General features: G+C 33.8%; 1 pseudogene; it reads left to right on the top strand.

Moving 5' to 3' along the window:
• The first annotated feature begins 11,679 nt into the window (after nucleotides 1–11,679).
• Nucleotides 11,680–12,126, top strand: LOC141511098 (DNA-directed RNA polymerase II subunit RPB11-a-like; annotated as a pseudogene).
• The last annotated feature ends 1,033 nt before the right edge of the window (nucleotides 12,127–13,159 follow it).

The following is a 13,159-nucleotide window of genomic DNA, read 5'->3' as shown; positions in this document are numbered from 1 at the left end:
ATCATTTCCCAATGAAATCTTTAAAGAAAAAAATAAAATTATTTTTTGTAATAAGAAAAATATATTAGTGAATCCTCTATAACATTTTAAAAGAAAGGAATATGCATTTTAATAATTGTTATATTACACTAGACCTTCCTGTCAATATCTTCTAGGGAAGGATGAAAAGTCATAATTTTTTTTCAATAATTCTAAGTGAATGTATGTGTGTTTAGATTATGAACTATATGAAATACAAAACTATGCTATACACACACAAACACATACACAAGAACACAGATACCTGTAGTTTCTTTAAAATTACTTACAGATTACACAAAATGAAATCTCAAGGGAGAAAACTGTATTGATGTAGGTTGCAACATTGGGGAATTATCCAAAGGACTGAGTGAATAAATGACTTCCCCAGGGTCAGAGTAAAAGTTTCAGGGCTGGATATCAAACCCAGATATTTTTAATGAGAAGGCAAAATGGCAATGTTTCCATTCAATTTACTGTTGTAAATTTTTTTTCACATTACTACAATTGTCTTGTTGTAAAAGTAAACATAATCCAAACTACACCTACAATGATAGAAAAACCTCAAGAAATATAAAATGAGAGGAAAACATATGTTTCAGTCTGTATTCAGATATCATCAGCTCTGTCTTTGGGATGTATTACATTCTTTATCATAAGTTCATCAGAGAAATCACTTCGATATTTTTTCCAGAGTTCTATTCCTAGCTGTATTTCCCCTGTCCTATCCCTCCCCACTCCCACTTATTATATTCTCTCTCTTTTCACCCTGCCCTTCCTCAAAAGTATCTGCTGTATCTGACTACCCATTTCCAAAATCTTCCCACTTTTCAATCATCTAAATCTCTGCTCCCTCCACTCCCCCTCTGCCCTTTCTTCCATCCCTTTTTTCCTCTATGGTAAGATAGATTTCCATATCCCATTGAATGTGTATATTATTTCCTCTCTGAGCTCCTTTCAATGAGAATGAAGACTCACTCATCCCCCATCATCTTACCCCCTTCCAATCCATTGCAAAAAGTTTTTTCTTGACTGTTTTACATAAAATATCTTAGCCCATTCTACCGCTTCTTTCCCTTTCTCCTAGTACATTCTTTATTGTCCATGAACTCCATCTTTATAACATATTATTCCTTCATATTCTGCTCCCTCCTGTACCTTGACTATATATGCTCCTCCTAACTGTTCATATGAGTTATCAGTTTCTTCTTCCCATGCAGGAATTCATGCAGTTCATCATCATTAAATCCCTCATAATTGGTTTTATGAAAAAAATAAAAGTGAAAACTCTGCTCAATTTGTTTAAAAAAAGAAAGACGAAAACCAAATTGATAGTATCATAAATGACAAAGGAGAACTCATAAAACATGAAGATGAAATTAAAGGAAAAACTCAGGATTATTCTGTCCAACTATATGCCAATAAATTTGAAAATCTAAGTGAAATGGATCAAAATTTACAGAAATATAAGTAGCCCAGCTTAAGTGAAGAGGAAATTAAATACCTAAACAACCCTATCTCAGAAAAAGAAATTCAACAAATCATTATTGACCTCCCAGGGCCAGATGGATTCACAAGTGAATTCTATCAAACGTTTAAGGAACAATTGGTTCCAATTCTATATATATACACCTTGTAAAAATAGGTGAAGACAGAACTCTTGCCTAGCTCTTTCTATGACAACAATATGGTGCTGATACCTAAACCAGGAAGAGTTAAAGCAGAGAAAGAAAATTATAGAACTATCTCCACGAAGAATATAGATTCAAAAATATTAAAGTCTTAGAAAATGAAATGATTACAACAAGTTATCACTAGGATACTACACTATGACCAAATAGAATTTATTCTAGGGATGCAGGGTTGGTTTAATATTAGGAAAACTGTTATTATAATTAATCAATAACAAACCTATTAGAAATCATATGATTATATCATTAGGTGCTGAAAAAGCTTTTGAAAAAATATAGCATCCATTCCTATTAAAAACACTAGAGAGTGTAGAAATAAATGGATTGCTCCTTAGAATAATAAGCAGGATCTATCTGAAAACATCAATAAGCATTATATGCAATGGGGATAGGTTAGAGGCATTTCCAGTAAGATCAGGGGTGAAACAAAGATGCCCATTATCACCACTACTATTCAATATTATATTAGAAATGTTAGCCTCATCAATAATAGAAGAAAAAGAAATTGAAGGAATTAGAATTGGGAAGGAAAAGAAAAAACTCTCATTCTTTGAAAATGACATGATTATATACGTAGAGAATCCCCCAAAAATCATCCTTAAAACTACTAGAAAAAATTAGCAACTTTGGAAAAGTCGTAGGACATAAAATAAACCCTCATAAATCTTCAAAATTTCTATATATGACTAACAAGATGCAGCAAAACGAGTTAGAAGGAGAAATCTCATTCAAAGTAACCCCAGATAATATAAAATACTTGGAAGTCATTCTCTCAAGAAAGACTAAAAAACTTTTTGAAAACAATTACAAAACACTTCTCACACAAATAAAATCAGATTTAAATAACTGGGCAAACATCAACTTCCCATGGATATTTCAAGTTAATATAATAAAAATGACAATTCTACCAAAACTAAATTACCTGTTTAGTGCCCTACCAATCAAAATGACAAAAAAAAATTACTTAAATAAGTTAGAAAAAGATGTAATTCATATGGAGAAATAAAAAGTCAACAATTTCCAAGGATTCAATGAAAAAAAGTGTAAAAGAAGGTGGCTTAGCCTTACCAGATCTAAAATTATATTATAAATTATCAGTCATCAAAACTGTCTGGTATTGGCTAAGAAATAGAGTGGTGGATCAATGGAATAGCCTAGGTGCAATAGCAGGAAATTATAATAGTAATCTGCTGTTTGATAAACCCAAAGAGTCCAGCTATTGGGCTAAAAACACTCTCTTTAATAAAAACTGTAAGGAAAATTGGAAGTTAGCATGAAAGAAACTTGGATTAAACCAACACCTCACGTGCTATATCAAGATGAGATCAAGGGGCAGCTAGGTGGCATAGTGGCTAAAGCACAGGCCTTGGAGTCAGGAGTACCTGGGTTCAAATCCAGCCTCAGGCATTTAATAATTACCTAGCTGTGTGGCCTTGGGCAAGACACTTAACTCCATTTGCCTTTCAAAAACCTAAAAAAAAACAGATGATATCAAAATGGATACAGACTTTAGAGGGAAAAAACCAATATTATAACCAAACTGGAAGAACAAGGAGTACTTTACCTATCAGATCTATGGAAAGGGAAGCAGTTGATGACCAGGGAAGAGATGGAGGACATCATTGAAAACAAGCTAGATAATTTTGATTACATTAAATTAAAAAAAAAAAAACTTTTGCACAGCCAAAACCACTGTAATCAAGACCAAAAGAAATATAGTAAATTGGGAAACAATTATCCAACTAGTATTTTTGACAAAGGACTCATTTCTAAAATATACAGAGAGCTGAGTCAAATTTTCCAAAAGAACAAGGCAATCCTCAATTGCCAAATGGTCAAAGGATATGCAAGGGCAATTTACAGATGAGTAAATGAAAATGATCCATAGTCATATGAAAAATTGCTCTAAATCATTACTTATTAGAGAAATGAAAATTAAAGCATCTCTGAGGTACCAGCTCACACCTCTCAGACTGGCCAATATGACCAGAAAGGACAGTGATCAGTGTTGGAAGGGTTGTGGAATTTGGAATTATGACCAAAGGGCAACAAAAATGTATACACCCTTTGATCCAACAATACCACTGTTGGGTCTATATCCTGAAGAGATGAGGAAAAAGGGTAAAAGCATCACATGTATAAAAAATATTCATAGCAGCCCTGTTTGTGGTGGTAAAGAATTGGAAATTAAGTAAATGTCCTTCATTTGGGGAATGGCTTAACAAACTGTGGTATAGTTATGTCATGGAACACTATTGTTCTATTAGGAACCAGGAGGGATGGGAATTCAGGGAAGCCTGGAAGGATTTTCATGCACTGATGCTGAGCGAGATGAGCAGAACCAGAAAAAACATTGTATACCCTAACCGCAACATGGGAGTGATGATCAGCCTTGATGAACTGGCTCATTCCAAAAGTGCAACAATCAGACACAAGTTTGCAATATATGTGTTGGAGAATACCATCTGTAACCAGGGAAGAACTGTGGAGTTTGAATAATGACCCAAGACGATTAACTTTAATTTAAAAAAAAAACAAAAGAAACCCGTTATCTTATTATGTAATTTTGCTATCTCTTATGATTTATTTTTCTTCCTTATTGCTGTGATTTCTCTCATCACATTCAACTTATATAAATGTATGCCATGGAAAAAATGTAATGACTAGCAGACTGACTTCTGTGGGGGGTGGAGGGATGGAAGCAAGATTAGGGGAAATATTGTAAAACTCAAAATAAATAAAACCTTTCTACAGAAAAGAATTAATGTAATTGGAATTATAAATTTAAGAGTAACATTAAGCTAAAGAAAGTTGAATTATGCAACAGCAGAGATTTAGATTTGAATTCTGGCTCTGAAATCTCTTTGATATTTAGTTTCCTTATGTATAAAAGAGAGATCATAATAATATTTGTACTTTCTGCTTTTTAGGATTGTTGTAAGAAGAAGGTTTTATAAATGTCAAAATACTGCCTGAACATATTGTTAATTTTGCTGGAATATGGACCAAGTACTTTGGATGAATGGAGAAATGTATTAGAAAGTGACTACACTGTTCTTGCCTTGTGAATCAAATACTCCACATGAAAACCAAATATGTCTGTCTACACTAAAAAAATAATCCCTCATATTTTGTCCTTCTTGTCTACCCTCTCTTTGTTCACCTAAGACTTGTGTTTGGAAATAAAGATTTCTGTTCCCATTTCTACAGGAAAGTTTGAAAGCCCCCTCTTTCATTGAATGAATTTTCCGATGGAAGAAGTTCAGTTTTTCTGGGTGGTTGATTCTCACTTGTAATCCAAGCGCTTTTGCCTTCCAGAATATCATATTTCAAGTAGTATGAACACTTAATATAATTGCAGATTAATATAATTATACCCATGTAATCCTGATTGAAGTTCTATGATATTTAAATTATTTATTTCTGACAGTTTGCAATATTTTCTCCTTGACTTAGGTGTTCTGAAAATTGACTGTTCTGTTCCTGGACATTTTTGGGGGGGTCTCTTTCAGGACATGATCAGTGGGTTCCCCTAATTTCTATTTCACCATCTGCTTCTAGAATCTTAGGAGAATTTTCCTGGAGAATTTCTTGAAAAATGATGTCAAGGATCTATTCTTGGTCAAGACTTTCAAGTAGCCTTTAGATTACTTCACCTGTATCTGATTTCCTGGGCAATTTTTTTCCAATGAGATATTTCACATTTTCCTCTAGTTTTTCATGCTTTCAGTTTTGTTCTATTTTTTCTTGAATTCTCACAAAGTCATCAGCTTCCTTTAGCTCCATTCTGCATTTGAAGGAATTATTTTCTTCAGAGAGCTTTCTTATCTCCTTTTCCATCTGACCAATTCTATTTTTAAGGCATTCTTCTCATTGATCTTTTGGACTGTTTTCTTTTTCCCATTTGACCTAAACTAAACCAGTCTAGTTTTAAGATGATCTTTTTTTTTTCCCAGCAATTTTGTATCTCCTTCACCAAGCTGCTTGGTTTTCTTGATTTTCCTACATTGTTTTCATTTCTCTTCACAATTTTACTTCCCTAACTTTATTTTCAAATTTTTTTATTCCATATTTTTCTTGCAGGCTTTGGGTACAAAATCTTGGACTTTTTCACCTTCTGAGTGTGTTTTTTATCCTCCATGGTACCAAAGTAATTGTCTATTATCATGTTCTTTTTCTTCTGTTGTTTGCTCATTTTCCCAGACTATTTTAAATCTTTGTTAAGGAGGGGCTCTGCATCCAGAGGATACACTGTCCAAAGCTTTTGAGGAATTTTGCAGTTATTTTCAGCCCCCAGGACCTCAATTCTTTCAAGGTATTATGAGAGCTTATGACTGCTCTCTTGCCTGTGCTCTGGTCTATGGAGGACCACAAGCCCTTCCTTCTGCCCTGGAACTATGAGGGTCCCTGCCTCACCATGGCAGTAAAACTTCTTTTCCTGATACTGGGGTCCCAGACTGCAACCTGGATCTGAGTATGGGCAAAACAACAGAGACCTCCTCTAAGGGTAGAAGAGAGACCTTTGTAATCTTCCCCAATCCGCTTAGCAACTGTGAACTGAGACCTCAGGAAATAGCTTCTTTGTCACTCCACAGGCTTGCTTCTGGTTCCCAGGGTGGGGCTGTGCATAGAACTGCTCTGACCTAGGTTCCATGCTCCCTCTAGTGCAGGAGATTTTTCCAGTTGACTTTCTAAATTATCCTTGGCAATCCCTGAACTGGATTGTCCGAGAAGTCTGGAAATTGCCTGGCTGCTATGGACCTGGCACCCCAAGGGCTCTTCCTGGATGACTGGAATCAGTTTTCTCCACGGTGAGGTCCAAGCTTTACTGAGGAGTCTTTCCTGGTGGTACAGACCCTTCCCACGGATCTTCCAAGTTGTGACTGGAAAATAGTTTTAATCAGTTTCTCTGTGGGTTCTATCACTCTAAAATTAGGTTAGAGTTATAATTTAAAGGCACTGGAGTGATCTGGGTGAAAGCTTCTGGGATTTTGTTACTTTACCTGCCATTGTGGCTCTGCCCCTTTCTACAAATATGTTTTAGCACATTTCTGCCCACTATACATCTTCTCATTGTACTGTAAGACATCCATGAATGTAGCTCTTCAGAAATCATGGTGTTCTCTGGTTTGAAAACACATGGAATCATTAGTTGAATGGTGACATTGAGAAATTGAGTTTTTGTGTCAGGAAGAAGCTTGAGCTATTTTTTAATGAAATCTAACCAATTTATATTGACAGATTCAATGGAAAATGGAACTTCATTTAGCAATCATATGGCTATCAGAATCAAGAGAAACATTTGAGAGGACATGTGATCAATAAAGATGTATATTTGTGTGTCATAGGCAATACCTTATTCAAAGTTCCCATGAAAATTTTGAGGAAAGAACTTTATGACACAACCAGAGTTTAGGGGTGAATATAAACAATGACAAAGCAAAGGAAACTAGGATGTAATTTTCAGATAGTAGGAGAACCAAGAGATAAGAAGAGGAAGTGGAGAGGAAAAAGGAGGAGGAGAAAGGAGGAATATGTCTAGTCTAGAAATTACTAAATATACCTAGAAATAGCCACACATATTAGGAATATAATATTCAAAATTGAATTAAAAGGAATTATTTTTTAAAAAAACAAGCTCCATAGAGATATTACTATAAATTATTATATAATTTAGTTCAATCTTAGCTAGCTGAGACATTACTAATTATCTATCTTAACTGACACAGAAAAATCAGTGATTCTCATTGAAAAGTGTTAATACCTAAAGCATAGTGTTTAGGGAAAATATTTTATATCTGTTTTATATATATTTACTTAAAGAGTTATTCTTTAGTAAAACCTAAACTTCAAGAGGAAAAACATTGCTTCATCTATCTCTTTAGAATGCAAGTTTTTGAGGACAAGAACTCTTTGTCTTTCTTTTTTATCACAACTTCTTAGCTCAGAACTGACATTTAGATAAAAAGAGCTTTAGAAATGCATTTTGAATTACTGATTTGTATCTTTAGTACCTAGCACAATGTCATTAGTGGGTGCTTAATAAATAAAAACTAATTGATTCAAATAGATTTGTGTGACACCTCTAATTCTGTAGGTGCAGATTAGTTTCTAAAATAAAGGAGTTTTGGAAAGTTTTTGTCAAGAAATATGTGGATATTTCCTCTAATATATAATTCTTTCTTTTTTATTTTGGTTTATTTATTTTATATTATTAAAATAATTTTGTTATGAGTAAGTATAAACTCCCCTCCCCTGCAAAGAGGTAAGAAACCTCAAGAATAGAGGGAGAAAAAAAATGTACTTCAATCTATGTTCAGATTCCAATAGCTCTGTCTCTGGGATGAGTTACCTTCTTTATTGTAAGTCAACCAGAGAAATTGCTTCAATATTTTTCCTACAGTTGCTATTACTAGCTGTATTTCCCTCCACTGTATTCCTTCTGACATATAATTCTAATAGCATTTTGCTTCATTGATAAGAGAAAATACTTATAGATTTTTGAAAAGAGGTCAAAATCTATGTAAGAAAGGTTTAAATCTTAAGCTATGATTTGTTGAAGTGTTGAAGTCATTTTGACCTCATTATCATTCTGTTACCACAGACCTCTAATAATAGCACTCTAAGGCATGACTTTCACATTAACATTTTTTCTTGATGTCCCCATTATTATTTTCTTTGGTTGAAAAATGAATGCTGCCCAGTGCAACAACTGCTACCTTTTCCATTAGGGAAAAAGCATTTTTATGCATTTAATTTCTTAGAAATATTAATTTCTGTTTTCTTCATGTATGAATGACATGGAGATTACAGATAGCTGGAAGACTGTGCTTGCTATTCTCTGGCAATTATGTAAATGAACATTAAAGCAAAGTTTGTGAAAAATGAAATTAAGTTTAACTTGATTTAACATTGCACTTACTTAATATAATTGAAAGTGTAAAGAACATGAATATAAGAATATCCAAATAGAAGACTAAATATCTCTTTTATCATTAGGCATATTAGAATATAATCCCTATTCATTGAATATAGAACAATACTAAATTCAATATTATTGCTAAAGTCAGAAATGTTATTAAAATCTCATTTGGGAACTGAATAATTTTGAAAAAAAATTCATTCTTGTACTATTCAGTATAAAGTCAACATAGGACAAACCCGATAAATTTCAGAAAGCAAAAAAAAATTGTATTCATTCTGATAAAAAACATTAGTTAATTACTGTTGTTGAATAGTTGTGTTTGACTCTCTGTGATATGATTTGGGATTTTCTTGTCAAAGATATTGGAATACTTTGCCATTTCCTTTTCTAGTTAATTTTTCAGATGAAGAAAATGGAATAAGTGGCTTAGTAGAGTCACATAGCTAGTAAGTTTCTGAGACCATATTTGAATTCTTTTCTTTATGACTCCAGGCTTAGCGTTCTATCCAACACACCAAGAAGCTACCTATTTATATATAAGTATGCATGTATATATATATATATATAATATAATATTATATTTATATATATTTAACATACATATAAATATATATTTACCTTCATTATTATGTTAAATATAATATTTTACAACATTTGAGCAAATATTTCCTCAAAAATCCCCTTGATAACCTATGAATTTATGAATTTGATTCTCATACTGTCTTACCTTTAGGACCTTCTCTAATTTTGTGCAGAAAACAAAACCGTTTTTGTTCTTTTTTTTAACATAAAACTTTTTTGATGTAAAAGTTGGGAAATGTTATTTGGAGCATCTGCTACCATACTTGCTGCTCCTTCCACACAATAGTTGATCTGCAGTCACTGTGACTTTATACCAGTGATAATTCATGTATATGATACTAGCTCTCTTCACTTTTTAATTTTCTTAGATTCTCTCTTTTTTTCTTTTTACAAATACATGTTGCAAAAGTTTTTAAACATTCATCTACATGCATATGCATATTTATAAGTTAAACAATTTCCTTCCACCCTCCCTTCTCACCTCCCTCCCCTTAGTGACAGTTAGATTGGTCTTGTACAAACATAGTTGTGATAGACATGTTTAGGATTGAGGGAAAGAGATACACAAGAGATATATTTTATAAAGTGTTCATCAGATTCTGAAGGCTATATATATATATATATATATATATATATATATATATATACATACACACATATATATGTATATAAATATGTTTGTATATATATATATATATAATTTTAATTTTTTCATTTGAAAACTGATAACTGTCTATTCATATCCTTTGACCATTTATCCATTGTGGAATGACTTGTAACCATATAAATTTGATACAATTACCTATATATTTTAGAAATGAGACCTTTATCAGAACTTCTGGTTGTGAAGATACTTTCCCAGGTTTCTGTTTTCCTTCTGATATTGGCAGCAATAATTTTATTAATCTTTTTAATTTAATATAGTCAAAATCATTCATTTTGCAATTTATAATGTACTCTATTACTAGTTTGATCATAAACTTCTTGTGTTTCCAAAAATATGATAGATAAATATTTCTTGATCTATTATGGTGTTGACCTTTATGCTTAAATCTTGCACTCATTTTGACTTATTTTGAAATCGAGTGTGAGATGTGGTCTATGTCCAGTTTTTGCCATGCTATTTCCCAGTTTTCCCAACAATTTTTGTCAAATAATGAGTTCTTGTTCCAGAAGCTAATGCCTTTGTGTTGTCAAATATTAGGTTACTGTAGTCATTTACTCATGTTTCTTTTGAACCTCTCCTAATCCACTTATGTATTACTCTATTTCTTAACCTGTACCAGGCAGTTTTGATGACTGCTGCTTTTTATTGTAGTTTTATATCTGGTAGAGCTAGACCACCTTCCTTTATATATTTTTTTATCAGTTTCCTTGATATTCTTGACCTTTTTCCTAGATTCTTTCTTGACTTCAAACCCTATCTCCTGCAAGAATTCTTTCCTGGTACCTTTCTCTGCTTTCTTCTTAAGCTACTTGTTCCTTCCCTTGTGAGATTACTTCCCATTTTACTCTTTATATACAAATTATGTGACTCTAGGTACCTAATTATTTTCATATTATCTCATTTATTATAATCTAAGTCCTTGATAGAAAGAATTTTTTTCTTTCTTTCATTTTTTCTTTTTCTTTTTTTAAATTTCTTGGTATTCCCAGAACATAGTGTAATATCTGGAACATTAGAAACTTAAAATAAATCTCTAATGAATGACTAACTTGATCCATTGTTTCACTGATGACTCTTAAGTGATTTCATGCTATCCTGATAAATGGAATATTTGTATTCTCCCTGCTCAGTATACTGATTGTCCTATATTAAGTGTTTAATACATCTTCACTAATTGAAACACTTTATAATCTTATACACCATGCTTAAATGACAATGAAATATTTTGAAATTTTAACTGTATATTTTTTAAGGAAATAAGAAGTTCTCTTCATTGATTCCCCCCTGAAAAAAATGACAATAAGAAAATCTGAGAAAAAATTCATTTCCTTAGGACTCATTATATTGTTACATAACATCAGCACAAATCATAATTTAAAATCAGAATTGGCAAGTAAATAGTGTAATAAAAAATTAAAATGCTGGATTTTAAATTGTACCATCTTCCTGAGTTCAAATCTGTCAACGGACAATAACTGTGTGACCCTGGACAAGGTACTTAGCCTTGTTTATTTCAATTCCTCTTTTGTAAAATGGTTTAGAGAAGAAAATGGCAAACCACTTCTGAATCTGTACTAAGAAAGAAAAGCCCAGAAGGTGACACAAACACCCAGACATGATTGATATGACTAAACAGCAAGAAAAATCACAAAGAAAATTGTTCTTGAGAGACAAATAATGTGATTTTTCAAATAAACTGTAAAGAAAGACAATTTCTCTGAGATAAATTCCCAAAGTACTTTAAAGAGTCCAATGCTGCGGAGGGGCTGCGGGAGCCCCCGCGCTAGCGGCGGAGGATGAACGCGTCCCCGGCCTTCGGGTCCTTCCTCCTCTTGGAGGGAGAGAAGAAGTGAGCGCGGCCGCGGGGCGGCGGGTGGGAGCCCCGAAGCCCCCCGCTGCCGCCCCTCGGCCGGGGCCGCCTCCCGGGGGGAGTGGCGGAGGGGGCGCCCAGCCGCTCTGCCCGCAGGATCGCCCAACGCCTGCCCTTCACCATCAACAGGGAAGACCACACGCTGGGGAACATCATCAAGTCACAGTCACTGAAAGACCCTCAGGTGCTGCTGGCAGGCTATAAAGTCCCCCACCCACTGGAACACCAAATCATCATCCGTGTACAGACCACGCCAGATTACAGCCCCTGGGAAGCCTTCACCAAGGTCATCACGGATCTGATTAGCGAGCTCTCCTCGCCGGAGGAGCGATTCAGGGTTGCTCTCAAAGACAAACAAGAAGGAATCGACTAGCACCTGACATCCTGTCCATGTAGTTTCCATTGGATTATGAACACATAATGCCTTCTGACATCCAGCTGGTATGAAAAGTTGAGAAACTCCCATTTCCTATTACAAATGTATACTCTATCAGTAAAAAAAAAGAGAGTCCAATGCTGAGAAAACTCAGCTGGGTACAACATGTGAAAAAGTAGTAGTGATAAAGAAGCCAGAGATGGCAGGGTTTGGGTAAGTCTTACATTTCAAGCTTTTAAGTAATGGGGCAATGAGCATTGTCCAAAGTACATCTGTTTGTGAAGTAGAATGTTTATATGAGCTTCAACCTACATGAGATACTTAGTTCTTTGGATTCCTGTCTTGCATTAGTATATGTTTTTCAGATTTGAATTGGGTGCTAGCACTCTTGAACTGTCCACCAGGATTGTCCAACTTCTAAGTCTTCAACCTCTTGCCTTCTTCCCATCTACTCCCAGATCAGACCAATAGCGTCTTATATGAAGGACTATTAGATTTAGTCCCTCACTGGGGAGAAAGAAAGGAAATATTTTAGTAGAAAGCATTCTGAAATCTGTTTAGGTTGGAACTCTTTCAAATTCTCTAGAAAGCACAGAATAATTTCCCCGATGAAACTTCAGTCTAACAAGTTAAAATGCACTAAACTCATAAGATGGTTAGCTTTTAAGGAAAAAACAAATCCATAAAGCATATTAGTGCCTTAAATATTTTAAAGAAAACAAATTTAAAAGTCCTTTATATTAAAAATAACTGCATCACATGTATTCCAATCATCTGTTGCCACAAAGTGTGGAATATTTATCTAGCTATTTAGATATCTATGTATCTATCTATCCATCTATCTGTCTATCTATAGAGATATCTATCTAGAGATATAAATATAATAAATGCTAGCATAGTGATCATATATGTAAAGTGGTTAATAAAGGTTTGTTGAATTGACCTGAATTAACTGCTAGTAAATTTGATCTTAAAATATTTAGAAAATAAGATTGGTAGAAATCTAGGATTTGATTTTCTCCTTTCTGTT

The sequence above is a fragment of the Macrotis lagotis genome, chromosome 2 (genome assembly GCF_037893015.1).
Source record: "Macrotis lagotis isolate mMagLag1 chromosome 2, bilby.v1.9.chrom.fasta, whole genome shotgun sequence".
NCBI classification, from domain to species: domain Eukaryota; kingdom Metazoa; phylum Chordata; class Mammalia; order Peramelemorphia; family Peramelidae; genus Macrotis; species Macrotis lagotis.
This window is presented reverse-complemented; position numbering and strand designations above follow the sequence as displayed.